Source organism: Crocodylus siamensis, chromosome 1 (assembly GCF_052110815.1).
Source record: "Crocodylus siamensis isolate JL-2025a chromosome 1, ASM5211081v1, whole genome shotgun sequence".
In the NCBI taxonomy this organism is placed as follows: Eukaryota; Metazoa; Chordata; order Crocodylia; family Crocodylidae; genus Crocodylus; species Crocodylus siamensis.
In genome coordinates, this window is record NC_143395.1 from 142,609,665 (window position 1) to 142,633,606 (window position 23,942).

General features: G+C 42.5%; 1 protein-coding gene across 1 annotated transcript in view; it reads left to right on the forward strand.

The window, feature by feature from the left end:
• The window catches only part of RYR2 (ryanodine receptor 2), an 830,495-nt gene that overhangs the window by 245,432 nt on the left and 561,121 nt on the right, over window positions 1-23,942 (forward strand). The gene's annotated exons all lie outside the window — the stretch shown is intronic.

A 23,942-nucleotide genomic window follows, 5' to 3' on the forward strand; every position in this document is an offset into this window, starting at 1 on the left:
TCGATGCATACAAAAAAACCAAAAACCAGTTTTGTCTGATTTAGGTTTCAATTAAGATCTAATCATTTCAGTACTACTCCTTTTAAGAGGAACAGTTGTAGTTATCATTTCATTATATTTTGATGTTCTGCATAAATCGAGTCAATCTGTTTAACAGTATCAAGGCTTTTTTACACTCTTTTCAAAATAAATACTTGGAAAATCCTGTTGGATTTTTGTCTGTTAAAAAAAAAAAAAATACAGAGCCAAAAGAGTCTTGGGACTGATGTTGTTATGGGACTGGAAACAGATGATTTTACTTCCAGACTAGTGTAGTTGCTGTGAAGCCATTAACACAACTTTTATCATACAAGGAGTAGAGCAACCTAAGATGATTCTGAAGTAATAAACCAAAGAAACATTTTTGCTACATCTGTGTGGCAATTGCCTGGTAAAAATAAAACAGTAGTGGCTGGTGGATGTAGTACAATGTCAGCATAGTCTTGTTTGGCACTTTGTCTTGTCACAGAACTGCAAATGAAAAGTTACATAGTCACATACTCTTCTGAGTTCTCCCCATAGAGCTCAACAGGTTTTCTCTCAGGGGCTTCTAGCAGAATGTATTTTAATAATACATACAGGATACACCTAATTCAAGCAATTAAAGCAAAGCAATAAACTCTGGAGTAGTTGGAGCTGGAGTAAGCTGTTCCCGGGCAAAGTGTCTCCATGTGTACCCAGGACAGCAGCAATTTGAGCCAGGACAGAGAAGGCCTGGGCTGGCAGAGCACATGGCAGGTCAGCCATGGGTTCTGGCTGGTGGCATTGGGCAGTGGATGGGTTGGCTGGGGCATGAGGATGCAGAACCTGCAGAGCTGTGTGGCTAGGCAGTGGGCAGGAGCCTGACCCCTGGCTGGCTAGACTGACTGGGTGCAATTTACAGCCGTGGTCACTTGTTATACATGTGTTTCACCACAGTTAATTACTCTGCTGCAAGACAGTACTGTCCCTGACACTGCTATTTTACAGCAGAGTTGATTTATTTACTGGGTGCTAATACTGGTGCGCATATAGATGGTGATGCTTTTTTGCGGAGCTAATTAGCCTACTCTGCAGTAAAGTGCACATGTAGATGTGCCCACAGAGTAGCTCTAAAACACGCACTTAAATTTTTAACTATGATGAAAATGTAGCTGAAACTCTGAGACTTTGGATCCCTGACATATTCTTAATACTGTACACTTTAATTTGAAACGCACTGGGTGTGTCTACATGAGATGTTTACTGCTCCATAGCCTAATAATACTGCACAGTAGCATGCTGGTCAAAAACTGTGCTACTGCAGTGTTATTAGGCTACTGCACAGTAAGCGTCACAGTCATAAAAAAACTGTACAGTAGCACAAGTTACTGTGCATTTAGTTAGTACTTCTTTAAGCAAATAAACTAAATGTGCATCAATGCTCTGAGCCCAGGGCCAAAGCCAGAACTGAGCTGCTGCCTGCCCTGGGCCAGTACTTGAATCTAAGGTGAGGCACTTTTTTCATGTTATTTGGATGGGGAAGAAGACTTCATCTTGGATTCAAGTAAATAGGGGACTGGATATAAACAAATTGGATTCAAGTAAATATGGGATTAGATATAACTATTCATTATTTCTTTTCCTTGTGGTATTCTAGCTCTTCTTCAGCCCGTTTAAATGATATAAACTGGAATGAATTTCACAATCCTTCACCTGGAAGCGTATTTTGCAAACTGATTGGTGGGGATATATAACCTGGTGAGCATCAAAGCTGCAAATCTATGCATTTAGAACTTCACATGTTTGAGTATTGACAGTCTTGGTCTTAGTTATGGTTCATGGCAGACTCAGAAATTTCAGGTAGTGTGGATGATTGCCAGAATTGAATTTTCGAGACAACTCACAACTGTAAGAGCTGAAGCCTGTAACTTTACAATAGAATGCTGATAGCAGTGCAGACAGCTGCTATCTAATCGTCCTCTTTCCCTGCCAAAATAACCCACTGAACTTTGCAGGGTTTCTTATTGTATGTTGGAGAAAGGGAAAGTCTTGTAAACAAATTGAGCATTCGTGAATGGACTAAATAAGCACCTGGATAGTTGAAGCCCATAGAACCAGTGGTATTATGAAAGCTTTCTCTATCTGTATCTCCTATACGTAGTGATGTCTAACAGTGAGGAGTGCAGTTCAGAATCCTTGCTTTGCTGGTCAATAAAGAAAGATATTACCTGCAGTGTAATTACCTTTACACTTGGGCAGAGGTGCAAAACTCAAACTTTTATAAGGTCATAGGAAAGTATGGCTGGAAGGGACTTCAGAGTCCTTTGTGAGGTGCACTTTCTAATGGAGAGCTACCAGAAGTGGGGTCTGCTCTGATTTGGATGTAAGCTCTTAGCATGCTTCTAGATAGGAAACAGAATAACATATGTGCTCAAGTGTATGTGCTGTGTACTGAACAGCTGTGCAGCGAGGACACAGAACTTCCTGTTTTGCATTTCAGATCTTTTCCTTGCTTAATAGAAGAATTAAGGCAGGCTACATGAAGCAAGCAGGTTACATGTTGTCCAGCCCTGCATTAGGTTGGTTAAGTTTATATGCCTTTAAAGAAGGCATATAGGTGGTGGAAGCAGGGGGAAGCTACCAAAGAGGAGTATACCTCCTTGGCCCACACTTGCAGGGAGGCAGTTAGAAAGGCCAAAACAACTACGAAGCTGAGGTTGGCAACACAAATTAAAGATGACAAAGTCTTTTTTTGGTATGTAGGGAGTAAAAGGAAAGAGCAGGGCAGCATAGGACCCCTACCAAACAAGAAGGTGCAATTAATGACAGAGAGGCTTAGCTATTCAATTTTTTTGCCTCAATCGTCCTGAACAGGGCTCAAGATAAGTCTCCTAATGTGTCCTTAGATGATGGGCATCAGAGGGACATCAGCCTACCAACTGTTGACACTGACTTGGTGCAGAGTCACTTGAATGGACTGGATGTGTTCAAGTCAGCAGGCCTGGATGAGCTGCTTCTGCGAGTACTGAAGGAATTGGCTGGTGTGTCATAGCAGAACCCCTGGCATGGTTGTTTGAGCTCTTGTGGTGCTTGGGTCAGGTCCTGGAGGACTGGAAAAGGGCCAATGTGGTCCCTATTTTTAAGAAGGGGAGGAAGGAGGATCCAAGTAATTATAGGCCAGTCAGTCTCACTTCCATCCTTGGAATGGTCTTTGAAAAGATAATGAAGGATCATATTTGTGGGAGTCCAGCAGGAAAAATAATGCATCAGGCAAACCAGCATGGATTCGTAGCAGGCAGATCATGCCTGACCAATCTGGTTTTATTTTATGACAAGGTCACAAAATGCTTAGATGCAGTAGAGGCAGATGTCATTTTCTTGGACTTTAGCAAGGCCTTCGATATGGTATCTCATCCTATTCTCATAAATACATTAAGAGACTGTGATATAGATGTTTACATGGTTCAGTGGGTGGCAAATTGGCTTAGAGGTCACACCCAGAGACTGGTAGTAGATGGGTTGGTATCAACCTGGAAGGATTTGGGTAGTGGGGTCCTGCAAGGTTTGGTCCTTGGACCTGTACTCTTCAATATCTTCATTAGTGACTTGGAGATGGGTGTGAAGTGTACTCTGTCCAAGTTTGTGGACAATACTAAGTTGTGGGGTGAAGTGCGCACTCCAGAGGGTAGGGATTGATTGCAGGCAGACCTAGACAGGTTAGAAAAGTGGGCAGTACACGATAGCAGGCAGTACATACAACAAGGACAAGTGCAGAGTGCTGCACCTAGAGCACAAAAATATCTAGCATGCCTACTGGCTGGGAAGTGACTCTCAGCAGCATGGAAGCAGAAAAGGATCTTGGAGTCATAGTGGACTCCAAGATGAACATGAGTCACCAGTGTGATGAAATCATCAGCAAAGCTAACCACACTTTATCATGCATCAGCAAATACATGACAAATAGATCCAAGGAGGTGATACGTCTCCTCTATGTGCCATTGGTCAGACCGCAGTTGGAGTACTGGGTGCAGTTTTGGGAACTATACTTCAAGAAGGATGTTGATATACTTGAGAGGGTCCCAAGGAGGGCCACTTGTATGGTTTGGGGCTTACAGGACAAGACTTATGAGGAGAGATGGAGGGACGTGGACCTCTTCAGCCTCCGCAAGAGAAGGCTGAGATGTGATCTTGTGGCCACCTACAAATTCATCAGGGGGACGCAGCAAGAGATCAGAGATGCTCTGTTCAGCAGGGCATCTCTTGGGGTAACAAGGAACAATGGCCTCAAACTGACATAGCAGATTTAGGCTAGATATCAGGAAAAACTTCTTCATGGTAAGGGTGGTGAAAATTTGGAATGGGCTTCCAAAGGAGGTGGTGCTGTCTCCTACTTTGGGGGTCTTTAAGAGAAGGCTGGATAGGCATCTGACCCCAGCACTCTTTTCTGCCTAGGCAGTGGGCTGGACTCAATCTGTTGAGGTCCCTTCCGACCCTAGCATCTATAAATCTGTGAAAGTTTGTCACCAGTCATTCAGGTGCAATTCCTTGAACAATTCGGGTTCAGTTCCTTGAACTGGAGTCTTCTTCCTCCCATGCTAGTGCTATAAACCAGGGGCTGGCAACCTTTGCCACGGAGGCTGCTTCTTGAGATCCAGCCTCTGATGTTGTCCAGATTCCTAGCCAATCAGCAGATGCTGTGGAGGGAATAGCTTAAAAAAGGTAGGCAGTAGGACCCAGGAGACACTGCCTCTGCTACTGAAGAGGGAATAAATTTGAAGACAACAGGCAGTAGAACCCTGGGCTAAAGCATGCACCTAATACCCTGAGCTGCCACAGGCTAGATCCAATCTTGTCAGAGGCTGGGTCCAGCCCATAGGTTGCTGACCCCTGCTGTAAACCATCTAGTTTCTCTTCCAGGCTTCTTCTGCCCCCTGTTGAATACCTCTTAATCACATCAGTTATTTAGAAAATTATTTTTTTTAATAACGAATGAGAGAATGATGAGACAATTATACTGGGAAATATTATTTAAAAATCAATAACGACCATCACTTTTAAATGGTTTTACATAATTTAACTAATTTAAGATGTATTAAATGGCTAAGTCATGAACTGATCATTAGAAAAGAGAGCAGAGTCAAATTATTACTATACCAAGGAAAGTGCTAAGGTCTCTGATATTTTGATGGCTAGGGCAGAAATGGTTTAAACTAAGATGAGAAAGTGGCCTAGTACAATACTTTGGTGAGAAGGCTAATGAGAGATTTTTATAAGGCAGAATAATTTTATATCTAATGCAACATGAAGTGTGAAAGAGATTGCCTGTTATCCATTTCAGTATCCATTACACAAGAATGAATAATGGGAAATTCCAGTGAGGTGGCTTTTTTCTCTAATGTTACCAGATTTATAGAAATGCACCTTTTTTTTTATTCCTTCGGTGGATGCTGCAAGAAGATCTAATGATGACTCTAAGCTTTGATTCCTTTGGAAGCTTCTGTGTGTTGCTTGAAAATACATCTCTGTAGACCTCAAAACTATTCTTAGGGAACTAATGTTATTGACAATTTTATAGTGTTACTTGCCAGGAGCAAACTACACTCCAGTATTGATTATTACCTAGAGAGGATGTTGCATTTTTCCTAAAGATGATACCATCACAAAACAATCATGGTAGATGGTGATATATTTATAAGCCATTGCTGAGTGTGCCTTCATGGGCACTTCTTGCATGACAAAATGCATGCAATGCATGAGAAGGGAAACCAAGGGCAGTTAACTGTTTGTGAGGTATACTAGTAATGTGATGCATCCGGAAATGCTTGATAATTATTTGACCATTGTTCATTATTTTAAAACTTTTCTTTAAAAAAACCCCCAAACTTTTGTTCTTGGACTATTGATGCAAAATGTTGTTCCACTGCAACAAATAGGTTCTAGAAGAAACCTAAGAAAAAAGTCCCAGCCATTTGGCATTATTTATCTTTTCTTTTTTTTCTAAATATGCTTTGAAGTTTTTCAACATGTTTTTTTTAAACTCCTTTGGAGTGCTTGCACTATCCTGTATTGTCCTCTCCATGTGCAGACAACTCTGCTACTTGTATAAATGACCATTCCTCTATGAAATTCAGAAAGAACATGATAGTTTCTGCTGCTTTGGCCCAGAAGCCTGGCTGCCTGTACAGTAGTAGTTTGTGTCCTGACAGCCCCTTTCAACTTCCTTCCTGTAATCAAAAGGGATTTGGAATATCATGTGTTCCATATCAGCTATTATTATACAATATAAAGTAAACTAAATGGAAGCATGTGTAGTATAATGGAAAGGGTAGATTGACTTTCTTTGGGCATGTTTACATGTCACCTTACAGTTATGTAATGACAGTATGCCATACAGTGACGTAGCATAAGGTGGGGCAGGGCTTAGGAGGCAGATAAAGCCGGTGCATTGGTGCAGGCAAGGCAGTCTGGCCCTGCAAGTGGCAGGGGAAGGAGCTCCTAGCCAGAAGGGAACTGCCTGGCTGACTTGAGAGACCCTCAGATCTGCAAACAAGTTTACAGGGAAGTAGGGCCCATTATGAGGAGGAGTGTAGTGGTTCAGCCAGGGAGCTGAGAATACCTAGGCTGGAACTCAGGATCCTGGCCTAATGCAGTGAGTTTAGGCAAAGAGGGGGCAGCTAGAGGAAAGGTGCAGAGGCAGAGAAGGCTGAGGCCCTGACAAGGGTTTAGAGGCCTGAAGTGACTGGACATTGACTTGAGGGCCCCACCTAAGTGGGAATTGGCAATATTGGTGAGGCATCGGCACAGCTGTAGAGGAGGTTGGAGGTCATGAGTAGCCTATAAGGCAACAGGAGCCCTAGGTATGTACAGGCTAGAAGCACCCACCTAGCAAAGGACTAGATTTGGGCTAGGTGGGCTGGGGGTGTGTGGAATCCAATGGTGAAGGAAGGATGAGGGTGTGTACTAGACCCCTCAGGCAGCTTCCCTTTAATGATCTAACAATTGCATCAGGGTATGGTGGGTTAAAGTGGAAAAGAAGGATATCTAGAAACAGAGTGAGGCAGTAGTCATTTAAACAGCAGCGGGTGTCATGGCCACTGCTGGGGCCCGGTCCTGCTACAGTCTCATTGTTTCTTTCCATTTTGTTTTGATGCACTCTTCTCGGTGACTCCTTTTTGGAGAAGGCAGACAATTTGTACTGGAATGCGCATGATGCTTAGGGCCATGTAATATTCTGTGGCACCTTTCAAAGATAGTCTGTAACTTGAGTGATAAGCACATAGATTTCTCATGTAGTGCCACCATATTAGCAAACCAATGTGTTTGTTAAATAAATCAGTGACATCTGTGTGCTACTCATGGACTCAGCAAAGGATCCACTTCAGAAACAGGTTAGACTTTTAATAAAGTAAATGACAGGGATAACTAGTAGGGCTGCGCGAAGCTTCAGTCACTGATTCAATTTGGAGGAAATTAGGCGGATGAATCTCTGAATGCAAATCAAATCAGGAGACCCTTTAATCTCTCTGAATCAAATCGAAACCCTCTGAATCGATTTGGAGAGATTTGATGATTTGGACATAGCTTTAAAAGTTTTTTCTACATAATTCAAGGTACCAGGTGGCTTGTGAATGCTGAGATGCTGGAGAAGATGGAGTGTCTCACAGGAGTTTGGGGGGGTCCCCAGCGCACTCAGCAACAGACCCAGAAGTGGACCAGAAGCGCTTCTGGGTCTGCTGGGGAGCACACAGGGGACCCCCCCCTTCCACCCTCGGCTCAGTGACTGGTGCCTCCTGGGTCTGTGGGGGCACCTGGGGTCCCCCCACAGCTGATTGCCAAGCCAGGGGGGGAGGGAGGGGGGTGGTCCCCTGCGTGCTTAGTGGTGGACCCGGAAGTAGACCAGAAATACTTCCGATCCACTTCCAGGTTTGGTGCCAAGCATGCAGGGGGGCCCCTTGTGCTCCTGTGGGATGCCCCATTTACCCCCCCGCCATTGCAGCATTCATAAGCCATGCCTGGTACCTCGAGGTATGTAGAAAAAACATTTAAGCTATGTCTATGGCTGAATCATTCATTCTCCGAATATTCAGATTCGGATTGGGCCAAATCTAATTGGGACAGTGATCCAAATCAGTGAATTGAATCAGTCTTCCTGATTCAAGCCGAATCTGAATCAAAATTGAATACAGCCTGTTTTGCACACCCCAAATAACTAGGAGACAGCTCTACTCTATGATGCTGATTGGAGCCATTGATCCTGCCAACAGTTGGACAGCTGCTCATAGCCAGTTTTCGCTAACCAACATGGCTATATTTATACAGACCTCTTAAAGGACAGCAACCTTACAATCTGAAGGTAGAAAAATGAATAACATTTTCATAGAATCATAGAAGTAGGATTGGAAGAGACCTTGTAGATCTTCGAAGACCTTTAATCTTCCAAGAACTTTTTGAAGAGTCTGTAATTAAATTCCCCTGGTTCCATGTGGTTCAAGTAATATTTTTTCAGCTTTTCAAGTAGGAAGCAAAAGCATATTTTTTTCAAAGAGAACTGGGCAAAGAACATGCATATTTTTGTATACCATAAACAGTATGTGCACAACTTCTCTAGCACATTTATGCAAGTTGGTGTTTTCACCCTTTCTTATGTCTCTATGAACCTGTCCCCAGTTTATGTATAGTGAGAAAAAAAGCTGAAACCTTAGAAAATAAAATACAATATAGATATACAATATAACTTTCATATTCCTAAGCAAGACACACCTCTTACAGCAAGGACCCATTAGACCTACATCTTAGCCTAGCTTTTCTGTGGGACTTCGCTGTGGTAGGCTGCAGACCTTGTCTCATTGGCTTTAAATTTAATTTTTTTATTGAATTAAACATTAGAATGAATAATATGCATTATTTATTTTCCTTATAAAATTGATTTATTATTTTTTTATATCCTTCCTAAATTTTCATTGCACTACAGATTATTGTTATTGTAAATGTCCAAGCACACTGTTGTAGCTTTCAAGGGAAACTAAAGGTTTTGCCATCTGTGGCATTAGTTGGTACTTTGAGGACCTGGGACTGTGGATCTTAAGAGACACTTGAACCTTTTAGTGTCATAGGGAAGATAGATTTCCTTCTTCCCCTCTCCTTGAGGCCAAGGTCAGAGAGAACTTGATATTTTTAGTAAGAACTTAAACTCTTTGGTCCATTTGAGCCCTAGAGAATAGCCAATTTTTTTCAGTCCTCAAAATCTACTGTTGCTTTCAGCAGCAATTAGGGGTAAGTATAACTGGAAGTTTAGGAGAAACCTGTCAGTAATGCAAATGTAAGTTTCTGTCATTGTATTTCAGAGAGGGGGTTAGTCATGCTAGTTTGAAGTCAGGCAGAAGGTAGGGCAGGGCGAAAGTCTTAAGTGTTTCAGGGAGGCATGAGTTTCTATAGGCAACAACATGCTTCATCAGATGTGTTTCCAAGTTGATGTCCAATGAGTTCACACTTCTTTTCCGAGATATTATTTTATACTCTCTGGAAATACAGCAGACTGATGTTTAATCAGTTCTAATATGGAACATTTTGGAAGGGCTAAAACGGATGCTTTTTAATGAATTGAATTCTTCTGTCCAAATCTGTGATGTGAAATGAATTTTGCCATGGGTGGATCTGTGGGGGGTGGGAGGTCTTGAAGGTACAGTCACACCCAACTTGATCCCTGTTCCACCGCAAGTTTAGAACAAATTGCCCAGTCAGGGCCGTTGCATTTCCATTTAGGTAGAGCTGAGAGAGTCAACTGACCTCATGGATCATGGTTATCTAGTTGATTCTTGCTAATCCAGTTGATCCTTGTTAATCTCTTCACTCTTGAGGTGTTAACAACCCTTGATCTTCTGCTAGTTAAGCAGACTTTTCTTTTACAGTTATCTTTCTGTTATCTGGTAATAGTTCTCTGTTCACCCCTGAACATCTTGGGGAAGGGTTTGTAGGGTGGAGGGGTATGGAATGAGGAGAGGCTTGGGGGATTATGAAGGTGGGGAGGTGTGAGAAGCAAATGGGATTTAGGGTTGAGGGGAGTGTTGGGATCCCTGGGGGTGAATGAGGTGTTAGCGGAGTATGGAGCAAGGAGAGGAGCCAGGGGTGAGAGGGGTTGCAGTGAGGTTTAAATCCTCAGAGAGTCAAGGGAGGGCTCAGAAGGTTTTGAAGGGAATGATAAGAGGTTAGTTAGGCTGGGTTATGATAGAGATAAGTGTGCAGGATGTAGTGGGTTCATGGCGAGGTGACAGAGCGGTTAGGACTTGTGCAGGGGGATGGTGGGGTCTGATGGATTTGGGGCACAATGGGTGGGACTAAGCATGGAGACATGTAGGATAACAGGGGGCATAATGGAGTCAAGGAGCATTTGAGGTGGCAAGGGCAATGCATAAAAGAGCAGTGAGGGGCACTCCGGAGCCATCATGGAGTGTGGGGGACTCAGATAAGTGTGGAGTCTGGGGACTCAGGTGGGGGTTCAAGGAGCAGTTCTGTTTGTGGCCAGGCTGCGAGGGGATGGTGGGGGGAGAGTAACAGCTGTACCAGTGTCCTAGCCTGGAGCTGGCAATCAGCCTCCCTTCCCATCTCAGTTATGTTTGTTTTTGCTTGAATCTTAAACTTAATCATAAACTGTAGATCCCTAACTTCTTTGTAAAGGTTATTGAAGGAAAAATAAGCTTTGTGTTATGGATTGATGCACCACACCACCTGCATCTCCCTAATGTGAAAATTAGCTTCCAGCAGATAAAAGCTAAGAACACCTTTGACTCGTGGTCTGGTCCAGAGCTGAAGTCAATGTCAGTGTATAACAACATACAGAAGTGACCAAACTGAGATATGCACAAGGATGATAACATTATTAGAAAATTTTCCCACCTTTTCCACACAGACTTGCATTGATTATAACTACAAAAAATTTCCTTGCAGGATGTACTGAAGTCATGATTTTTTTTTAAATATCAAAATGAGCACAACAATTTTAATTTTTGAGAGAAGATTAAAGTATAATCCACTTAATAACATGCAGTTAAGATGTTTGGGTAATTTGGATAGATATTGCTGTGAACTGTTGAATACTGGTAATCCTGTGGCATTCTGTTTTTGATTAATAGCATACAGTGTTCCTCATTACTTTCAAAATTAACATGTGTACTGCTTTGTAGTGATATACTGCTAGGTGATGTTCAGTTGAGCCTGCTAATCATTCCTTCTGTTGCAGTCCTACTATTGTCATTGCTGCCAAGTAGATGGCTTTGATTTATTAGATGAAGTTAAAATGTCAAAAGCACGTGAATCCCCAGACCATGTCAATCTTATGTTAACATTTCAAAGACCAACCTAATTGCCAAAGGGAAATCATTTTGTTTTGTTGGTGCACATATGTTAAATTTCAGTGAAAAGATGAAGGACTAAGTTAAAACAAAAGGTAAAGTGTGCTTTTCAGGTAAACAGGACTTGCTGAGAAATGAGAAAGCAATAGCTGTGACCATACCATTGGAAATAGGTGTCATGTGACTTAAAGGGGGCTATGAGAAGAAAAAAACAGAATCAGAGTTCCCTTATGTTGTTATCTTTACAGTATACACAGTTTATAGACTACAGAAACCATCTTTAAATGCCAAAAACTTGAACTTTCTTCTGTGGTCACCCTGGTAGAATCCTTATCTTTGGGAAACAAGCAATGCTCACAGTCTGAAAAATGGAAAAGGAGAGGTTTCCATCTCTCCTGCTGGGCTAATCTATCTATGAATGAAAGCCAGTGACTCCAGGCACATTTACATATGCAGTTAATGTGCAACAATAAACCCTGGCACCTATCATGCCAGTTTATTGCTCCTGGTGCCATGTTTGAATGTGTACCCAGGACCACAGCATATTGACTGGAGTTGGAGCAGCCCTGGCTGGCAGGAGGCTTCAGGGCTCAGTCTGCCAGTCTGGGGCTTCTCCAGCCTGGCTTAATGTGATATGGAGGGGCTGGCTTCAGTGCTTCAGTATGGGGCTAGCCAGCAGGCATTCCCTGCACTGAAGCATCCTCATACCCCCAGCCGGCTCTGTCAGTATCTACACGTGTTGCTGTGGAGTAAAAAGCTCCACCACTGGATAACACTTTTGTTTACAAGTACTAACCTATGGCAAAGTTAGTTCATTTACTCTATCCTAATAGCACTGCATGTTTAGACACAGAGATGTTTATGGCAGAGCTAATTAGGCAATGCCACAGTAAATGTCTCATCAAAAGACGTTCATTATGTCCTTGAAGTTGATATATCTTCTGTTAATGAATCAATTATTTGTCTTTTTTTAGAGCTAGCTTTCTTTTTCAAAACACGGATAACAATTTTTCATAAAGGGATTCTGCACTAGGAAATGTGGTTTAATTGTTTGGCCTAAATACCAGTAAGCTGAAAAATATGGAAATGTGAATTGTTCAGTTAAGATTAACAGAATTCAGTAGAATTTACTTAATCAGCACACACTTAAACTGCTGACCTGCATGACTCAAAGAAAAGACTCAAAAACATCCACCTGAGTTTCTTTCAGCAGTCTGAAGTGAACAGGAGTGTTAATGAGCCTACATTTAATGTGAAAATAATCCAGATAGTTTATAAGGTTGTTTGAGATGTGGCACAGATAATTTAGATTCTTCTAAATCCCTGAGATGCTTTGTTTGCAGTGCTGATATGCCTCAATGAGTTTTAGATCGGGATAAAGTTTCCATATTACAGCCCTTTATACTTCATTGTTTGCTTACCCCTTATGGATGCAAAGGGAAACTGAGAGTTCTGTTAAGTGGGGAAAAAAAAGAATCCACACTATGAAAATTGAAGTTTTAAGGAATTGCGATTCAGTGTAATCATTAAGAGGTATGAATGGGACATCTGCCCAGAGTGCTGATTTACAGGGGGTGCCAGAATTGCTCCCCCCAGGAGTCTTTGCTCTGGCAGATTGGGTGCAACCCTGCGCCCAGTAGTGTATGGGGGATGGGAGGAAGAATCAAGTGGAATGGGGCTGTCCTGGATTCTTTGCCATGGGAGGTACTTCTCCTTACCTGGTAGCATATACAGGGGCTGAGGAAGCTATTAAGGCATCAGGGGCAGCTCCCAGGAAACTTGTCTTACTGGCTTTCTGCAATCAATGTGCAGTGTTTAGCTGTAGCACCCCTATGACAGGATAATTCCATGAAAGGACTTCATGGTACCCTAGGATGCCATGGTCATGCTCTGGCTGAGAATCAATGCCCAACAGCACAAGGAGTTTTGTAAATAACTAGGAACACATATGGTGCTGAACTAAGGATGTCTTACTCCTTGAGGCTCAACAGTTTTTAAAGGTGAGGATGATGTTTCTTTAGTTTTGCACTTGTACTCATGAGCAGGGATCTTAGTTTTCTCTGTTTAAAAATTTCAAATTCTCTGATTAAAAACTGCAAATTCTCTGATTAACCCCTCCCAAAATCCATCATTTTCCCACACACAGCCCCCACCCCAACCTCTGCTGGTGCCCCTCACTCCACACTCAAAGTCCCTCCCAACCCCTGCCAGAGGGGTCTCCCAGCTGCCAGGGCTATGGGGTCAGGGACCCAGGTCTGCAGCCTGCTGCCCCCCACAGTACTCCTGAGCCCTGGCTGCCACCTGTAGGAGGCCATGGCTGCTGTGGCAGAGTGGAGCATGGAGCCCAGCTTCCCCTCCCCTGTGGGCAGCATGGCTGGAGCAGAGCCTGTGGTGGAGTGGGGGTGGGCTACCTGCTGCAGGCTAAGGCTTCCTGCCTTGCTGCCCTCCTCCTGGCACCTCCACAGCCCAACAGGCAAGACCCAGCATGGCAGAGCAGAGTAGAACAGGGAAGTTCAGGGCTGCTGCTGGCAGTCAAGTGCTGCCATGACAAGGCACCCCTTGCCCACCCAGTAGCAGTGGGAGCAGTGGTGCAGAGTTGTACCTCCCGCTGCTGCTGAGCGGGCAGGGGGCACCTTGCCTTGGTAGTGCTTGGCTCACAGTGGTGGCACTGAACTTCTCTGCCCAACCCCACTCTGCTGTGCCAAATTGGATCTTCCCTGCTGGGCTGTGGAGGCCCCAGGGGAGAGCAGCAGGGCAGGGAGCTTGATCTTGCAGTGGGCAGCCTGCCTCTGCCCTGCGCACAAATCTGGTGGGCACATACTCCCTCCTGGAGTGTCTGCAGCAGCAGGGAGCCAGCCTCCCTGTGTTACCCCTATGAGCCATCTGCAGCTTCATCCCACTCCCTGTCTGGGCCTTGTGGCTGCACATTCTGGCCCTGGGCCCCAAACTTCCATTGGGCTGGGCAGCAGCCACAGCCTTGCCCAACTCCCTCTCCATCCATCACTATCCCTGCCCTCGACTTACCTGCAGGAGCTGCTCTTCAGGCTGTCTGGTGGGCATGTGCATGCGTATGTGCACATATGCACATTGCACCCCCTGCCTGATCTCTGTCTTCCCAATAAAGAAGAAACCAGTAAAGCCGGAATTAGGATGTGTGCATGTGATGGGCTTGTGAAACATAGGACTATGCTGACAGGACAGTATGATGACCAGAGAGAGACCAATCAGTGATGCCCAGAGATAAAGGAAGATGAGTCTTTAGAGGAGGAAAGGATACAAAAGAAGGGATTTCAGAGCAGCAAAGGGTCCCCCCAAGAGAAGAGCCCGACATCACCATGAACAGAGGGCATACCACACACCTGTCTCACCCACCTCACTTGTGGGGGGGTAGGTGTCGGCCTTCAAACTTCAGGCTGCTGACAGCTGACATTCCAGAGAGAACCTCAGAGTGAAGCTCATGTACTGGCCAGACATACCTTGACTCGGTGAGCCCTGAGACTGGTAGATATGAAACTGTTTGCATTATTGTTATCTGCCATCACTGTGTAGCAATAAAATTCACTTGTTATTGAATGGAGAGGCTGTGGTTGTTTTGAGGGTTTGGGTCTCCTGGAACAAGGTATCTTGGTCATAAATCCAGTGCTAACAGTTGTTCAAACAGGTTTCTAATACTATGATTGCTTAATTGTCACATCTGCCTGTCCAGTAAAATGTGCTAGTAAGCACATCCTACCCACAAATATTGAAGCACAGTGAGACCTTGACAATGAGCATGCCATGAAATACTTAGATACTTTAATGTACAAGCAGTTATGGTGTTTTGAAGACTAATTACTTTTAAATAAATAAACTATAATTGTAGGAAATTTTAATGATCCTTGTGGTATAGTTACCTTTGCAATTACAATGTACGAGTTTGGTTATTATCACTGACATGAAAATGCACTTATAATGAATGATGCAAAGATCAGCAAAATAACTAGAATGGAATGCATTTGTCATTCCCTTGGTCCCTCTACACCTTGTTGTGAAAATTTAAAATTGTACTGGTAGTCTGATTGTTGGAAATCCTATTTTTTTTAAGGTGCCCACATACTGTTGTATATTTGTCATGGATTAGGTTTTCTGGGAAATGTTTCTATGACATGGATTGAACCGAGTCAAACCTAAACAAGAACTAACAAACAAAGTCAGTAGTCCTTTAATATGTGGCAAATGAAAATAGATTATAAGATGCTATGTGTTGCTTTTGAAGCCACCAATCATCGTTCATGCTGAAGGCCATTATCTAATTCTGAAAATATATGTGAAAAAACCTTCAAAACAAATTTATATGAACACAGAAATTACTTCTGCAGAATTATACAGTGATTTTTAACTTTTGAATAGGAGAAGGCAAATGACACCTGATAAAGTTTTTCTGTAGCAGTTACTCTGAATGGAGCTTAGGAAGTGTTCTAAAAAAAATTAAATGCTTTCTTGCACATTCCCTCATTTGATAATATACTGTACCAAATATGAGAGCAATAAGAAAGTTGTGGCAGAAGAGAAGATTTAGACTGGTCCATATGGTATTTTTATTTGCTAAGGCATCTGCTTTAGAGCATTGACCTTCTCTTTGGATGTAAATTCTGTAGTTCAATGAACTTAAGGGTTCAATATGACCATTAAACCATTGTAAATTTTCAACTGACTATTGGTGTTTGTGACATTGTGTGGCTCCTTAGGGATGAATTGGTGGGTGGTACTCAGCTTGTAGCAAAATGTTTCCTGATATAATTCTAAATTTGTTCATTTGGTGCCTGATGCACAGCCCATCAGAATGTGAAGACTTCACTGGCTGTGTCAGCATGAGATGCCGATTGTGCAGTTGTTTCTGCACAGTCATTTAGTACTTACATACACAAATACTAAATGACTGCATAATAATTGGTGTTACTACTAAGTAGCATCACTGCAGGGCTTTATGGTCACGTAGACTATGCAGTAGCTTGTTATTACTGAGCAGTAGTGTCACATCATGGTTCATGCCCTGCAACGCTACTATACAGTAGTAACAAGTTACTGCACAGTAAGTGTCTTATGTGGATGCGGCCACTGGTTTCAAAATGCAGTGAACTGGTCTTTATTCATTAAATGCCTGATACTGTGAGCTGAATGCCCCTCCTGCCATGGAAGTTTGTGAGACTTGGAGGCATTCAGTTCCTTTAAAATGAAGCATCTAAACACATTTGTGATATGGTCATGTAAAAGAAGGAGAGTTTATAGCAGACCTCTTATCAGCATGGTATCCCTATACAAAACATGGAGACTCTGGAAAGAACCATCTTTCTATAGGCTTGGACTTAGAGCCTGTGAAATCTCTTGCAGGAGAGAAAAACAGTATTATTAAAGTACTATTTTTTTTGTTTTGTTTTGTTTTGTTTTTAATCGTTCTTCTTTTTTTCCTTTATGTACCTGACTTGCTGTGCCATAGTAAGACACACATACACACCAAGAAAAGGAAGGCCACAAAGAAGGGCCTTCTATGTGTCAGGTTTTCCTTCCACATTTTTCTTTTAAACTTTGAGTAATCCAGAGGAGGAAGGAAAATGAAAACTGAATTAATTTGTGCTGGAACTTTTTTTTTAGTATCACGCTAGGCACAGGTCATCAATAAGAGCCCTTGAGAGTGGGAGTTAAAGGCAAAAGTGGAAGGAGCTTCTTAAAGAGAGAGAAACTGAAAATGTTCTTTCCCAACTCTCCTCTACTACTCTTTCCTTCTCCAAGCCAAAGAGAAACTGAAAACTAAAAGGTTTGCTATCTAGAAACCCAAAAGAACAGTTTTCCTTTTCAAGTCAGCTTAAACAGCAGTTCTTCCTACCAGATATACATAGAAAAATGTGAAGATTTGTATAGTAAATTCCAAATTTCACAAACAATTTAAATGAGAGGAAACTATTTGGAATCTTTGTCCTGATTCCTGGCTACTACATCCAGTTTTGCTGAAAGGCAGAAAGGCTAGTGTGTGATAATGCCTGTGTCCCAGAGCTGTGGAAGTGACCAGAGTGGCAGAATTGAAGTTTGAGGGCCTTGCCTTTATTAGTGACAAGGATATCCTCCCTTCTGTTTTGGAGGAACCATCATGGCCTGTAAAGGTAGAGCTAATTTATACTTGTGAAACATTCCTATGGGTTCTGTCTCTGTACAAAGCATGGTGCCATGGGAAGATGCACAGAAGGAGAAAGGCACTCACTAGGGCTAAAGCTTCTGAAGTCCAACAAGAAGTTGTTCCAACATGATGGAGGCACAGGAAGAATGGCAAGAGACCTGTGTGGCTGCATGAGGAGCTTCTAGGATGTCTTAAATGAAAAAGAAAAGCATACAGGCCATGGAAATATGGGCAGGTCACCAAGAAAGCATAGCAGGAAATAACACTAACTTACAGGGACAAAATCAAGATGGCAAAGGTAAAACATGAGCTGTACCTGGTAGGGAAATTAAAGACAAGAAGAGGTTCTATAAGTATGTTGGCTGGAAACAAAAGACCAAGGAAGCTGTGGGTCCACTGTTAAATAACTATGGCAAACTGACAACAGAAGATGCAAAGAAGGTCAAGCTGCTCAACAGCTACTCTACCTCAGTCTTCACCAAAAAAAGGTGAAACCAGGCAGCTATACTTAGCTGGATAGTTGGATAAGAAAGCTGAGGGGTAAAATAGTAATAATAAAACAAAGTTGGACAGCTTTTGATAGGTCTGAATGAATCTAAGTTAGCGGGCCTGATGAACTTCATCATAGGGTAATGAAGGAGCTAACAGTAGAGATCTCTGACTCCAAGGCAATAATATTTACGAAGAGGGGTGACAGAGGACTGGAAAAAAGCCAACACAGGGCCACTCTTTAAAAAAAGGCAAAAAGGAGGACCCAGGGCACAGTAGATCAGTTAGCCTCCCTTCAATACTTGGGAAATTACTGGAACATATTGTAAGGAAGTCCATCTGCAAAGCATCTGGAGAAGGCAAGGCTGATCATAAGCTGACTGTATTTGATTTTAGTATGAACAAATCTTGCCAATCTTGATCTTCTTCTAGATAACTAGTTGGGTGGATGAAAGGAACACAGTGAATATAATATATCTGGACTTCAGCAAGGCTTTTGATAATGTCTCATGTGACCTTTTTGTAAACAAATTGGAGGAAGGTGGGATAGGCAAAACTACTGCAAGTGAATAGACAACTGGCTCAATAGCTGCAAGCAACTGGTAGCAAGGGGCTTTGGTAGCTGTGGTCTTTGTCCCGTGCTGCACCCAGGCAATAGGGAACTTTGCCCATTCTGTGTCTGGGCAACTTAGAGAAATGTTGGTGGCATTTGGGTCCTAGCTTTGGCCCACTCCAAACCCAAGATGGGTCAAGCAGGCCTGCTGCTGCAAAAAAGTTGATGAGTCCTGCTAATAGGCACTATTCTGTTTCTTTTAGCAAGATTCTCTCACTGTCCCAGCAGCATGGGATGTTGGTTACTGAGAAAGGAAGTGCTTAAAGAGTATGCAGCCATGCTTTTGGAAATAAATTGGTTTCTAGAATTCTGCTAATGGGTGCCAAAGAGGAAGGTGCTTCTCTCATTTCTGCTCAACTACTTGAAGCAAAACTACTTCCCTTCCTGCTGGCCTTATGTCACCCTGATATAATTGGAGGGTTCTTTTTAACTCATTAAATGTCTTATCCAAAATCTGTTGAAGTGAATAGGGCTAGGGACAGACTTTCAAAAAGCCTGAGCCTGAATTGATTCAATCTTTGCAGGTTAGTCTAACCTGACTAGGCTGAACTGGTTTGTAGCCATATAGACATCCCCTCTGGACCGAAAAAATGCCAGCATATGTTTGCAGTGGCTCAGGTTAGAAGTTGGGGGGCACTACAGCAGCCTTTCCATTCCTTCCACAGTGCTGAGCTGATGGGAGGGGGTGTACCCAGGCCCTGACAGGACCTCTGATTAGGGAGGGATTCTCCCCAACCTTGCTGTTCATGGCCAGCCCAGCAGGAAGTTGATAACAGAGCATTTATCAGCCCATCAAGAAAGTAAAAGCCTCTCCCATTAATTAAGCTCTTCTTAAACAACTTTTTCCAAAGAAGGAACAAAGTGACATTACCAGCTGACCTGTGGATTAGCTTCAAAAAGCCCTAAGTGGACACTGTCCTGTCTGCCTTTGTCCTGTCGTCTTTACACAGATGCCTCTCAGCATTAGCTAGCATGCCACATACTGGCTATGGTCATGCAGTGGGAGACCGGACGGGGGGAAATCCTTTCTTGAGCAGGGAGGGGGAAAGGTAGGAAGAAGCCAGGCAGATGCTGCTCTGCCTGCCATCTCTGTCGAGCTCCAGCCAGGGATTAGAGGGGAAGGGCCAGCACTGCTGGGCTGGAGCAGAAAACCACATGTAGGGCTACAAAGCATCTGGGTTGCTGGGAGACTCTGGTTTAAGTTAAACCAGGAAGGGGTCTGGGACAGACATTGGATAAACCAGGTTGATCTAAATCAGTTAAGTCTGCACTGAAACAGATTTATCTCAAACTGATTTCAGCCATTTTAAAACTGGTTTATGTGCACTGAATGTCTGTTCTGTTACTGGTTTAAACCCATTTCTTATCACTTTATCTGGTTTATGTGTAATGTCTGTCTCTAGCCCAAATGCCTTTCTCCTGACTTCAGTGGATTTGGAATGAAGTTCTTGGAACAGCTACTATGTGATGGCTATTGGCTATGTAACCTGTTATCACTAGTAGCGGCAGTTCTAGTGCTGCTAAGGATACTTACTTCTTTGTAATAAAGTCAAAATAGCTCCATCTGTGCTTGCCTCATACTGTAGAAGAAAACTGATAGGTGGAAATCATAGAATAAATTATAAAGCTAACTCCCACTGCCAAACCCATAAACCTTTATTTCCTAAAGGCTGCACATTTATACCATTTTCTATTAACAGCCTTTTAAAAATGTATACTATTGCAATTCCCTATTAGACTAAACTGGTTATGTGAATATATTTAACCTGACATCTTCATTAAAATTAATTCTGAAATTAGTGTAATTCTTTTATACTACTGCTATATATTGTTTTCTGAGGAGAAAATGATAATAAACCCCATTCATCTCTTCTGTTTATTTGTGGTGTTTGTGCCTGAAAACTGACTACAGTTTATGATAGATTGGAATTTGTGCATGGGAACAGTGTTCCAGAAAGCAGTCGCTCAGTATGCATACATACAGGGAAGTAAATGTAAATATATTAAACTACTTATAAATAAAGTAAGCAAATGCATATTGTAAAAATCTTTCTCCCTTTTATAGTGTAATAAAATGTTCTAAATCTTAGGTCTTGTTTCCAAGAAAGAAATGGTAATGTTTCTGAATGTTTGACAACATTTTACATAACACTGCTGACGTTATTTGTTGGTTTGAAAGATGATATTCCTCTTATGTTGCCAGGCTATTGTTTTTACAATAGCATAACTTTGGAATAACTTCAGTGGCTGAAATAGAGCTTCTCTTGATTTAAAATCAGTTACAGATGGGGCAAAATGTAGCCCTTAATGACAAATGACCATAAACTTTACTAGATACCTGCTCAGATTATTGTGCACATGCTTGTGTGTTTATATGCATGTGTATGGACACGAGAGAAAACTATGAACAAAGAGAAGTTGAAGAACTTTGAAAACACTGACCTTGGAATAAATATACCTGTAATAAGTTGCATATTGGCAATTCACCCAGAATTGATGTATTTTACCTGTTTTAAAACTGATACACGCTTTATCACAGATACTCTATAAACATACTTTTAAGCAGTACTTTTGTACCTTTTTATATATAGCACAAACTATGCATGATATTACTCTAAAGCTAAAAGGCACATGATAGCCTGGAAAAGCGTAGGCTCAGGGGTGATCTGATGGCCACCTATAAGTTTATCGGGGTGACCACCAGGATCTGGGGGAACGTTTGTTCACCAAAGCGCCCCAAGGGATGACGAGGTCGAACGGTCACAAACTCCTGCAAGACCATTTCAGGCTGGACATAAGGAAGAATTTCTTTACTGTCCGAGCCCCCAAGGTCCGGAACAGTCTGCCAGCGGAGGTGGTTCAAGCACCTACACTGAACACCTTCAAGAGTAAATTGGATGCTTATCTTGCTGGGATCCTATGACCCCAGCTGACTTCCTGCCCTTTGGGCAGGGGGCTGGACTCGATGATCTCCTGAGGTCCCTTCCAGCCCTGATGTCTATGAAATCTATGATTTACCATATACCAATGGGTTGGGCTTCAGCACAGTCAACAGTGTTTCAAGCCATTGTGACTCAGCACTGCTTAACATTTGTGTGTATTCCACATCCCACCCCCAACAAAGGATCCCTGTGAAAAGGAATCCCCCATTCATGACTGGAACTGGGTGTTCTTATCATAAGTCTTGGGATCGTCCAACACTTTTTATGCAAATGAGGGCAATCTGGTTTGACTACACCTTATGGTGGGTGGGGCCACACTAATCGTATGCAGCAGGCTGAGAGAGAGGATGACAGAGTGGTTCTGGAGGGGCTCCTTTTAGTGATGTTTGCCAGACATTTAAGGCTGGTGAAGAAATGGGAGTGATTAGGAAAGAAAGGCACAGTTCAGCTGTGGGAGTAACAAGGAAGTTAAAATGTATGCAGTGTTGTAGCTCACCATGACTTAAAAAGAGTTGGCATTGAGGGTGACCATGGACAACAGGTGTTACCATATATCTTACTCAGATGGCCTCCACTAACCTGCCAAGGCACTACAAAGACTATTGACTACCACCTATGGCTCTGCTTGTATGCCAAGAAGATGTGGAAAAAGGTAAAGCATCTCTGCAAAGTGGTGACAGGGGTTGGGCAGTTGTCAAGAGAGGCAGCACTATATGGGTACCTGATTAAATACCAGGGGAACCTGTTGGCCTGTTTTGATCAGTTTGTGTCCTGCATCAGGAGTTCCTTGTGGAAATCCAGGAACCTGCTAATGTACAGACACATGAACCTGGAGGTGCTAGACTGTGTTAATATGGCTCTGAGTGAACTCCAGTCCTGCTACTGGAAACTGTTAGCAGAGGACGGTGAGGATGCAGCCAACTCTACTTGGGAAAAGGCCACTTGGCACAGGAACTTTCAAGATCCCCCTAGGGGGGAATGGACAGTGACAGTGAAGAGGATGACAAGACAACTGGACCTGGAGACAGTGATGAGGACAGCAGCAGTGTATCCTCCAGTGGGAGCAACAGTGACAACAAATAAACTGAGATTTTAAATCTCATAACCAGGGTGTGGACTAAGGAGCAGTGTGATCAGGGTAGGGAGGCCGCTGGGCGGTTGTGTGGGCATGTGGGTCCGTGGGTGTTTATATTATAATGGGTTTATGGGTTTTGTTTTGTGAGAGAAAGTATGTGATGAAAAATTACTAGAAGGTGGGGGGGGTTGTGTATGTATGTGTATATAAAAATGTGTGTGTGTAGACATATATTTTTACAAAAACAAAACAAACACAACATATTTTTTTTTGATAAGTTCTCATCATTATGTGCTGTGTGTTATATAGCCATGCTCAATGTTGGCTGCACTTAGTCAACTTCATAGTTGATTTCCATTGCTGAGCACATGCTGCTTCTGGTAGCAGTTTAATGATAGTCAATGTAGTTAATGAGGTTTCCTTGTATACAAATAGAAGACTAGGGGATTTTTCCCTATGTTGATTGTGGAGGAGGGAGGGAGACTCTTGTCTTCTATTTAGGTAAACACTGTAGATGCTATTCTCTTGCAACAACTCATTTTCATGCTAGTCTGTAATTCTGATTTCTCTGTGTCTATCTTCACCTTAAGCACTTAATAGTTATCTTTTGTAAAGCATATTCCACTTACGCGCATGTTGGATAAGTACATAATTTGTTTAACTGCGTAATGCAAGTCTAGTCCCATTTGTTGCCCATTGAATACATTTTAGCAAACATTGGTTATCTGCATATTATTTAAGTACATTTTTTTTGATGCATAGGAGTTCTTAGCCCCACTGTGTACTTTGCAGTCTAATCGTACTCCTTTTATCTGCATCATTACCGATACCGACTAGGAACGGTCAATGCAAAGGCTCTTAAAGCAGCCTTAAACTGGCTGGCTAGTTTCTATCAATTTCAAGGTTGCTGTCAGAGGTACAAGGTACTCTGAGGGACAAAATAATGAACCTTAATGAGATGCAAAAATCTTAGTGTAGACTGTTCTTGTAGTTAATGAGTAAGCATATATTTTTCCTCACAATACTATTCCCATAAATGGAATACATTGTAGATACTTGACAGAAAAGTCTGGTAGTATTAGGATTCAGGCAGATGTAATACTTAAAGTGGTTCAAAGTATAAAGGACTTGCAAATATTTCAAAATGTTGTGTTATGAGCCACCAGACATGCACATAGCCCTTGTTGTGATCCCTGACTGCAGCAGTTCAAAATCTTAACCTCCAGGGTAGTGAGCAAAGCTGGAGGAGAAAAGGGTCCTCTGTTGTGCTCATCAGAACATCTATACATAACAGAAAGTGATACATTTTGAAACACTTCTGAAC